The sequence below is a fragment of the Sebastes fasciatus genome, chromosome 11 (genome assembly GCF_043250625.1).
Source record: "Sebastes fasciatus isolate fSebFas1 chromosome 11, fSebFas1.pri, whole genome shotgun sequence".
Classification (NCBI taxonomy): domain Eukaryota; kingdom Metazoa; phylum Chordata; class Actinopteri; order Perciformes; family Sebastidae; genus Sebastes; species Sebastes fasciatus.
The window spans coordinates 24,405,386-24,415,715 of NC_133805.1; the positions used below are offsets into that span (position 1 = coordinate 24,405,386).

Here is a 10,330-nt window from a genome sequence, read left to right on the forward strand (position 1 = left end):
TTGAGGGGAAAAAACATCTGAGATTTACAGAATAAACGAGAATAAAGTTGTAATGTTACGAGAATTAACTCATATTACGAGAACAAAGTCAGAAGTTTACGAGAATAAAGTCAGAATATGAGAATGAAGTCATAAGTTTACGAGAAAAAAGTCGTAATATTGAGAATAAAGTCAGAAGTTTACGAGAAAAAAAAGAAAATGACACGTAAAATTACTACTTTATAGTATTGACTTTATTCTCATAATACTACGACTTTTCTTTCTCGTAAACCTATGACTTTATTCTCGTAATATTATGACTTTATTCTCGAAATCTCAGATTTATTTATTTTTCCTCAATGTGGCCCTAATCGTCGTACCATAGACCTACAACAATTATAAATAAAATGTAAAATGTAAACAAAAGAACAGATATTAATTTCCACTATTTTTTTTTAAAATCCACAGGGAGCCACTGGAGAAGAGCTAAAGAGCCACATGTGGCTCCAGAGCCACATGTGGCTCCAGAGCCGCAGGTTGCTGACCCCTGAGCTAGGTGTACCCTAATAAACTGGCAACTGACTTTCTCTTAACAGGAAATTTAAACTCGTCAATTTAGAGCTTCTCAAAAAAAAAAGTATTTCACTGCCTTTGTATGGAGATATTTTGTTGAATAATTAAACATTAAATGATAATGTTTTTTATATATGAAAAGCTCTAAACGGTTGTCTACTATATGACAGTGAATTAAACTAAACACATCTGTGACATGAACACTTTAACTGTAATAATAGGCCTATATGCATTTAGCCTTGCAGCTCATACACACATCCTACACCCTCCTGGTTAATATTATAGAGTACAGAACTGAGTCCATAAGCACTTAAAACGCTTACAAGCCACTTACACAAGTAAATCAGGGGTATTAACACCGAGCAGGATTTGAGGGTTTTTCTGCATTCCTCAGGAGGAAATCTCTTTCTGTCAGGCATAAAGTTGAGGAAAACATTTATATGAGTGAAGCCAACATGACAGCAGATCAGGGAGTCTGCAGTGAATCCCTGTGGATGTGGAGCTCAGCTGTCTAAGATGCATCAAACTGCCAACACAAGCAATACTGTTTATCTTAATATCATGACCATAAATATTTTTTATGCATTAGGATTTATGGACTATAGTGATGTGTCGTCACGAACGAGCCGGTTCAAAGAGCTGGCTCTTTTAAGTGAGCAATAAGAGCGGACTCCCATCCGAGAGCCTTTTTTTTTTCTTTTTCTTTACTAAATTCAAGGCAGAATGATAGAACGATCTTCTCCACGGGGTCTACAGGTACAGAGCAGGAGGGAGAGGAGGAGAGAAAGAGAGAGAGGAGGGCGGTGCGCTGATAGCGGAAAAGATGAGTGACGATCGGAAACGAAGCAGCATGTAAAGTTATGGTATTCTGGAAATTATAAGGTTTAGTATAATTATATTGAATAATTTAAGTGATATATGTGCACACATACTAATCATAGGTCAAAACAGTGCTAAATTTGGCTTAATTATAAAAGGCAGAAGTGGTGAAACGAAGAGCCGTTTGGGAGCCGAAAGAGCCGGCTCTTCTTGGTGAGCTGAGCCAAATGATCTGACTCACTAAAAAGAGCCTGAATTCCCATCACTAATGGACTATATACTGGGATGTTAAACAAATATCAAAGTATCCAAACTGGAGTAAATACCAGAATTGAAGGCACACACACACACACACACATAACTTATGGGCAAATATTCTAGTGATAATAATGATTTTGGTGCAGGCTGCTGACAATAAACAGTATATATCATTATAAAAGAAGGTTTTTGCGCATTTTATTTCGTATCTTGCTCTAAAAGAGTTGCAAAATTCAAGAAAACTCACCTATTATCTGAGTGTGTTGTCCTGTCTGGGTGAAACTGACCACCTTCAGCACCACCACACCATGGAGGAAGAAAAACCCCAAAACTATTAGTTAACTCCTCTTGTGTGAGCTGTCGCCAGAAATATTAAAATACAAAGTCGTATAAGGTGTTTTCCAGACGCTCTTTTTATAAAACTGTTCCTAGTTCTTTGGTTTCAGGAGAAGTTTCAGGTCTAATCCGGTTCCAGAGAGAGAATCAGGACAAAGCCTGATCCGGGGTCTGGTCTAGCCTACTTCCAGTGTTTCTCTGCTGGGAACAAGGAATCAGGCGACATGGAAGTGATGAAAGTTTGTGTAAACAAGTGAGAGGAAAAGGATTAGCCTATATACCACTTCAACACGGATTCTGAAGCAGGAGGATTTATCTTTTGCTGAATTTCTTGGTTTGTTTTAGGTGCGCACTGCGTCATAACTAGGTCAATTTAAGACCCACATGTTGATTTCTAGCTGTCACTGTATCACAATAACTTCCATAAATAACTGTAAAAGTAACACAAGTAGACTCACAGGTCGAGTAGTTGAGGGGGAAAAAAAACATGTCTTGTTTTATGGAACAGGATAATTGCTGCAGAGCGACAGATAGACAGTGAGTGAGTGTGGCCTATAGAGGTGGACTGATGGAGGAGTCTGATTGTTTAATGAGGAGCAGGTGTGCAGGTGGGTGAGGCGAGGTGACATACTGAGGCTGACTAGTGGACAGGTGGAGAATTACAGTCTGAAAATGACAGGATGTTAGTAATGTAAATATGGTGGAATGTATATTAAAAATAAATGTATATATTTTTATTATCAGATAGGCCTTCATACCAGTACATCAGGCCCGCTGTCAGGGAGGGGGGGGCAAAGGGTACAGGTGTCCATGGGCCCAAGGCCAGGGGGGGCCATGCAAAGGTCTATGGTTGACCCTTAAATGGGATCAAGTACATACATTTACTTGCTGACCTATATCACTGACAATACATTAAAGAGACTATTTGTAACTTTCAGAAATGCTTGTTAACAGCGACACCTGTGGCCGTTAGTCAACCAAAGTCAGCGTCGGGCTCGCGCTTTGCTCCCTCTACATAGACATGAACGAGCATCGCTCAAAACACACAATAAAAAACACAATATCACTCTATATTTCAGCTGCTTGGCAGTAATGTTAGCTGACCAGACGAAGGTCTCTCCATGAATCAATGCTGATCCTAGTGTTGGCTTTTCCTGCTTCAGTCTCCAGGGCTCCGCAGTGAGAAACGTTATCGTGTCCGACCGCAGCCGGAGGGAGACAACGGGACCCGGCCGGAGACGATAACGTTTCTCGCTGCGGAGCCTCGTCACTTCAGAAGACAAGGAAAACCTCTGTTGGTCTGGAGGAGCTGCAGCATTTATTTCTGCACAAACGTCCACTGTACATTCACTAGATATTCTCAGAGCTAAACTAACTCTTCTGCAGTGTATAGTGTGCGCGCATGAACGTAAGGTGGAGCGAGAACGCTCGCGGCGTGTGAGTGAAGGCAAGCAGTGAGCAGAGTACAGCAGAGACTCCGGCCCTGGAGACCAAAGCTACGGTCTACGGTCTCAGAACTTTGCGGTTTTGGTGCTTCCGTGTAGTTTGTGTTGGAGTCTGAGTCTGAACAGCGCAGCCACACGCGAGCGCGCATGGGACACCGACCTGATAGATTTATACATGTAAGAAGTTACAAGCAGTCCCTTTAAGTTTTAATGGTGCAACCAGATTTAGTGAATGACTAGTTTTAAACTAGATAGCAGCAACTAAGAACTTGAGAAATGAATTTACCATCCAGGACTTAACTACATACTACTTTTCCCTTTTTAAGCCCCCAAATGAGTTTTGTTAATCAGGAAAACAAAGCAAAGGAGGTCTCAGTGGTCTTTGGAGAAACTGCATAAACACTTCTGGACAAAACATTGTCAAATATTTGTAATATAATATTGTTGTAGAATACCATGAAGTTTATGTGACTTCAAGCACGTTATGTAATTATGTAACGTAATTTCTCTACAAACCTGCATGCTGGCATATTTTCATTGATATGATCAGGAAATGTCCAGGGAGGGACTGCAGGGGAAGGAAACAGATATATCAGTTAAACATACCAGAAGTTAGTAATTTGGTTTAATTAGTCTTGTGGTTAAATAAATCATTTTAAATTGTGTGCGTGTGGATGGGTTATTTTCCCTCTACCACACACCCTATTAATTGCTTTCCCTTTCTCCACATGAAAGTGGTTGGTTGGCAGTGAGTATATAAAGAGTGTTCGAGAGCTGTATCAAACTCTTCAGTTCATCATGGACAAAAGTGTGCTGCTGGTCCTGTTGTGTCTGCAGGTTTTCCTGCTCATCACAGCCTTCACTTCTACTGATGCAGCCGCTCTGGCACTGACAGATCCTCAACCTCCTGATCTGGTAAGAAGACCCACTCACTGTAGAAAGCTTCTCGTATTGTCACAAGGTTCTTGATTGTGTCTTCTCACAATTAGGTTTAAATGTTGCTGAGAGAAATCTACAGAATGCTTTCAGATTACAGCCTGCAAATTACAATGTAAATATCTTATACATACAGGGTATTCAATGAAATGCAAACGTACTGACAAATGTAATCGCTGCATGGATTTTTTAGGAAATGGAGCACTACACTTATTTACCTAATCCTGTAGTCACTACGAGCAGATATTACAAGATCAGACAACGATCAGAAAACTATTTATTGTTGCAAAAATGTTGTGTTTAAACTAGGGCTGTCAACGTTAACGCAATAATAACACATTAACGCAATCGATCTTTCGGAGGTTGTAGTGGATTAAGGCTTAAAGCTAGAGTGAAGATACTGGTATCATATAAAACTAGAAAAACTTAAGGAATCCATTGGCACCAACCATGTCATACTAGCTTGTTGCGAAGGAGGCTAAATAACGCTACGAAGTTATGCTAAATTTTGGCAAGAAAAATTGGCATGCCGATTTTCAAAGGGGTCCCTTGACCTCTGACCTCAAGATATGTGAATGTAAATGGGTTCTATGGTTACCCACGAGTCTCCCCTTTACAGACATGCCCACTCTATGATAATCACACGCAGTTTTGGGCAAGTCATAGTCAAGTCAGCACACTGACATACTGACAGCTGTTGTTGCCTGTTGGGCTGCAGTTTGCCATGTTATGATGTGAGCATATATTTATGTTAAATGCAGTACCTGTGAGGGTTTCTGCACAATATTTGTCATTGTTTTGTGTTGTTAACTGATTTCCAATAATAAATATGTACATATATTTGCATAAAGCAGCATATTTGCCCACTGCCATGTTGATAAGAGTATTAAATACTTGACAAATCTCCCTTTAAGGTACATTTTGAACAGATAAAAAATGTGATTAATTTGTGATTAATCGCATGATTGTCCATGATTAATTAAATATTTTAATTGATTGACAGCCCTAGTTTAAACATAATTTCTAGGAAACAGGCTGCATGAAAAACTGTAAGGAATTATTTTTAAAGGTCCCATATTATGCTAATTTTCAGGTTCACACTTCATACTCATGTTGTAATGTTAAAAAAAACACTTTTTTTTCCCTCATACTGTCTGCCTAAATATGCCTGTACTTACCCTCTGTCTGAACGCTGCATTTTAGGAATTCAGAATTGCGTTGCTTGGGTTTATGTTTTTTTCCTCTCAGCTGATGTCATTCACATACTGTACACTGCAACCGCAAATCAACTGGGTCTAAAACTGTGGAACGGTCTAAATATTGTAGATTTGTGACATCACAAATGTACAGAAATCCTGACAACTTGTTTCAAGGCACAGTTTCTGAATACGGGCTGTGTGTATTTCTCCTTGGATTGAGCGTTTTGATACACAGTATTTATACAGCACTTTAACAAGACATGAAAATCTCACTTTTTACAATATGGGGCCTTTAAGTTTAGAATCCGTTTTGATCACCAGATGGATCAATCATCACATTATTGTTCTCCAGTATTTTATTTTCTATCATTTTAAGAATATATACATAATATTTAACTAAAGCTATAAAAGCACACAGTTCTTCTCTGGTTTAGCCTAAGGTAGAGCTCAAGTACAAGTACTCTGTATTAATAAACATTTTTACAAAGTAAATTTTTTTTTTTTACATTTTTACCCTGTTTTTCCAATTTTCGTGCAATAATATATGTTTTTTTTTTAAATAAATAATTTAAAACATACTTTCAGTGTTATTTATTTTCTATGTGCCTCTTAAGCACAACTTGTTACCCCCTTATTCCCTAACCTCTTCTTCCCTTGTACTTACATTATTTCCCATAGGTAGGCTTCCCAGTAAGTATATTATTGATAACCCATGTAGCCTACTAACAATGCCGGCTGTAATCTAAAGCGTTATTCAAAGATGTTGTTCTGTTTGAATTTGTAGTTCATCAATTCGTTGGGAGATGACAATTGCAATTTCTTACAGGTGGAAAAGAGAAATGACCGCAAAAGAGAGATATTTGGAAACAGACGTAAAAGATATGTTGACGATGACTGGAACGCAGACTATTGGGGATTAGCATTAGTAGAGGTAAGACCAAACTTGTTTAGAGTTTATTCATTTACAATTAGGAACCTGAATCTATGTCTCAATAAAGTTGCTGTCAGATTTCAAAATTTTAATTAGCTCATTATTGAAAAGGCAGAGCAAATTGTATATAATAATTGTTCTGAAAACTGCTGGGTTGTTATTTGTTTATTCAGAAATATAACTCTTTGAACTAATCTGCTGCTGTAAAATTGATCAACTGTCTCAGTTACAGGCCCCTACTAGTCCTCCTCGTCCTCCTCTTACCATCACTCACCGCAGGTATGAGATTATTCCTCATGTGAACACAAATTTACCCAACATGCTTGATTAAAAGATATAACATAAATTCAAATAATGAAGGGAGCCAGTAGCAAAATAATAAGCTCTCAATCAGCAGGCTTTAGAATAAATACATAAATAAATATTTATGGTTTATGTTTGATGATGAAAACGTAACTTAACTTGGTTAGGAAAGAAGTAAGATAAAAAAAAACAAAATAATTGTTCTTATTAGGTTTTGTTGTAAAAGTGAATGTTGTAAATAAACAGTTTGTAAGCATCTGTAATTATATTTGTGTTTGTGAATGTGCGGCTCTCCGTTAAATATTTAGCGTGTTGCTGTTTGCTAGTTAACGTTAGTGGTTAGCCCTCAGTTGGAAACCTAATGCCAAAATTCAATACAATATTGCTGATATGTCCGATTCAAATTTAAACGAACGTTAGCCGTCACGTATGATTGTTTTCGTGGACGCAGGAGAGGAGGAACGGCTGTAAACACTTGAAAATGTACGCCATACCGGAGAGAGATTCCCCCACGCCATAGTTGCGTACAACAAAAGAGGAAAGAAGAGAAAGTTTAGCAAAATAAGGTCTTATGATGTACAGTATGAGGTCATTGAGGTCACAAAGGTCAGTTGAAGCCATTTTGTGCAGGCTAACTTCTCTTTTCTTTGTGTCTCACTCTCTCTGTCTCCAGACCAGAGGTGTTGGTCGGATAAGCTGATGGACGGAGGGGTCGGTGTGGTAATAGTTATTGATTAGTGATTGATATTTCGCTTATCGAGCTACTTCCAAGGAAATGAATTCTGGTGATCATGTAACTGCTGCATCACATACACTCTGCTCTGATTGTATCTCCTGATAGCACTGATAGTGAATTGCTTGTAAAAACAACGTGTTTATGCTCAAATACTATTGCTGCCACTAGAGAATCACTCACTGCTGTAGTGAATAAGGTGCTCACATTGTTTTACAGTATGTGTTCCACTACAAGTGTTATGTATATCACAATCAAATATGTTACTGATTAAAAACAATGAAAAGCAGAACCTTTTGTTTTACTCGGTCTCTTGTTTTCCCAGCTGGTCTCTGAGTGGTGACAATGATTACAACTGTGCTTCCCTAAACTGATGAAAGATTTACATTTTAACTTAAACTGCTCATACTCTTTTTTTGCATGGTCGATCTGTGTACACAGGAATACAAAGCAAAGCAAAGGCCAAACCAACAGTAAAACTCATAAAATGTCAAACTAAAGATAAGGATAAATTTGGTAAAGACTGGTAAATCAGTATTGAATACAATTTGAACGCAACATAGGATAAAGGCCTAACTTAAAGATCTAAATTCAGGCTTTAGTGGACATAAGAAAGATGCTGCAGTGTCGACAGTTTCAGTGTTGGAGTCAATGACAATAAAGCCCTCATGAATGATAATATATAGAGGTGATACTATTTGTGTTTAAAGGTCCAGTGTGTAGGATCTGGTGGTATCTAGCGGTGAGGTGAGGAGATTGTAACCAACTGAAGCCTCTCCCGTGTGCCAAGCGTGTTGGAGAGCTACGGTGGCCGACGCGATGGCCCTCTGTAGAGCCAGTTGTTGTAAGAGTAGTGTTGGTCATTTGGAGCAGAGCCAGTGCGTAGAGTGTGTGTGTATACGTGGGAAGTGAGTGGTGAAGCAAAAAAGAGAGCGGCGGGCGACGGGAGCGAGTAAAGTTATCAACTAACATAACCATAACATTAAGATCACTGACAGGTGAAGTGAATAACATTGATTATCTCGTTACAATGGCACCTGGCAGTTGGTGGGATGTATTAGACAGCAAGAGAACATTTTGAACTTTGAACTTTGTGTTGGAAGCAGAAAAAATGGGCCAGGGTAAGGATGTGAGCGACTTTGACAAGGGCCAAATTGTGATGGCTAGACGACTGATTCAGAGCATCTCCAGAACTGCAGCTCTTGTGGGATGTTCCCGGTCTGCAGTGGTCAGGACCTACCAAAAGTGGCCCAAGGAAGGAAAACCGGTGAACCGGCGACAGGGTCAGACCCAAAGCTCATTGATGCACGTGGGGAACGAAGGCTGGCTCGTGTTGTCCAATCCAATAGAAGAGCTACTGTAGCTGAAAATGCTGAAAAAGTGAATGCTGGTTCCGATAGAAAGGTGTCAGAACACACAGTACATCGCAGTTTGTTGCGTAAGGGGCTGCGTAGCCACAGACCGGTCAGGGTGCCCATGCTGTCCTAATGTTATGGCTGATCAGTGTATATACAGACGTAGGCAAAGTTGTTGGTAACGTTCCGTTAAAGAGAGAAAAACCCACAATGGTCACTGAAATAACTTGAAACTGACAAAAGTGATAATAAATAAAAATTCACTGAAAATTAACTAATGAAAATCAGATATTGTTTTTGAATTATGGTTCAGCAGAATCATTTAAAAAAACAAACTAATGAAACTGGCCTAGACAAAAATGATGGTAACATTAACTTAATATTTTGTTGCACAAGCTTTTGAGGCAATCACTGCAATCAAGTGATTTCTATAACTCTCAATGAGACTTCTGCACCTGTTGACAGGTATGTTGGCCCACTCCTCGTGAGCAAACTGCTCCAGCTGTCTCAGGTTTGAAGGGTGCCTTCTCCAGACTGCATGTTTCAGCTCCTTCCACAGATGTTCAATAGGATTTAGATCAGGGCTCATAGAAGGCCACTTCAGAATAGTCCAATGTTTTGTTCTTAGCCATTCTTGGGTGTTTTTAGCTGTGTTTTGGGTCATTATCCTGTTGGAGGACCCATGACCTGCGACTGAGACCAAGCTTTCTGACACTGGGCAGCACATTTCGCTCCAGAATGCCTTGATAGTCTTGAGATTTCATTGCACCCTGCACAGATTCAAGACACTCTGTGCCAGATGCAACAAAGCAGCCCCATAACATAACCGAGCCTCCTCCATGTTTCACATTAGGTACAGTGTTCTTTTCTTTGGATGCTTCATTTTTGCGTCTGTGAACATAGAGCTGATGTGACTTGCCAAAAAGCTCCAGTTTTGTCTCATCTGTCCAAAGGACATTCTCCCAGAAGCTTTGTGGCTTGTCAATATGCATTTTGGAAAATTCCAGTCTCGCTTTTTTATGATTTGGTGTCCTCCTCGGTTGTCTTCCATTAAGTCCACTTTGGCTCAAACAGTGACGGATGGTGCGATCTGACACTGATGTACCTTGACCTTGGAGTTCACCTCTAATATCTTTGGAAGTTGTTCTGGGCTCTTTGTTTACCATTCGTATTATCCGTCTCTTCAATATGTCATCAATTTTCCCCTTGCGGTCACGTCCAGGGAGGTTGGCTACTGTCCCATGGACCTTAAACTTCTGAATAATATGTGCAGCTGTAGTCACAGGAACATCAAGCTGCTTGGAGATGGTCTTATAGCCTTTACCTTTAACATGCTTGTCAATAATTTTCTTTCTCATCTCCTGAGACAACTCTCTCCTTAGCTTTCTGTGGTCCATGTTCAGTGTGGTACACACCATGATGCCAAACAGCACAGTGACTACTTTTCACCCTTTAAATAGGCA

The 10,330-nt window shown here is 39.5% G+C and overlaps 1 protein-coding gene across 5 annotated transcripts in view; it reads right to left on the reverse strand.

The window, feature by feature from the left end:
- Nucleotides 1–2,557, reverse strand: part of myripa (myosin VIIA and Rab interacting protein a) — a 44,096-nt gene extending 41,539 nt beyond the window's left edge. For 2 of the 5 annotated variants that reach the window (XM_074651736.1, XM_074651732.1), the window contains exon 1: nucleotides 1,877–2,409. The gene's annotated coding sequence lies outside the window, so the exon portion shown is untranslated. The other 3 variants (XM_074651733.1, XM_074651734.1, XM_074651735.1) reach the window with 3 other exon arrangements.
- Between the last annotated feature and the right edge of the window lie 7,773 nt (nucleotides 2,558–10,330).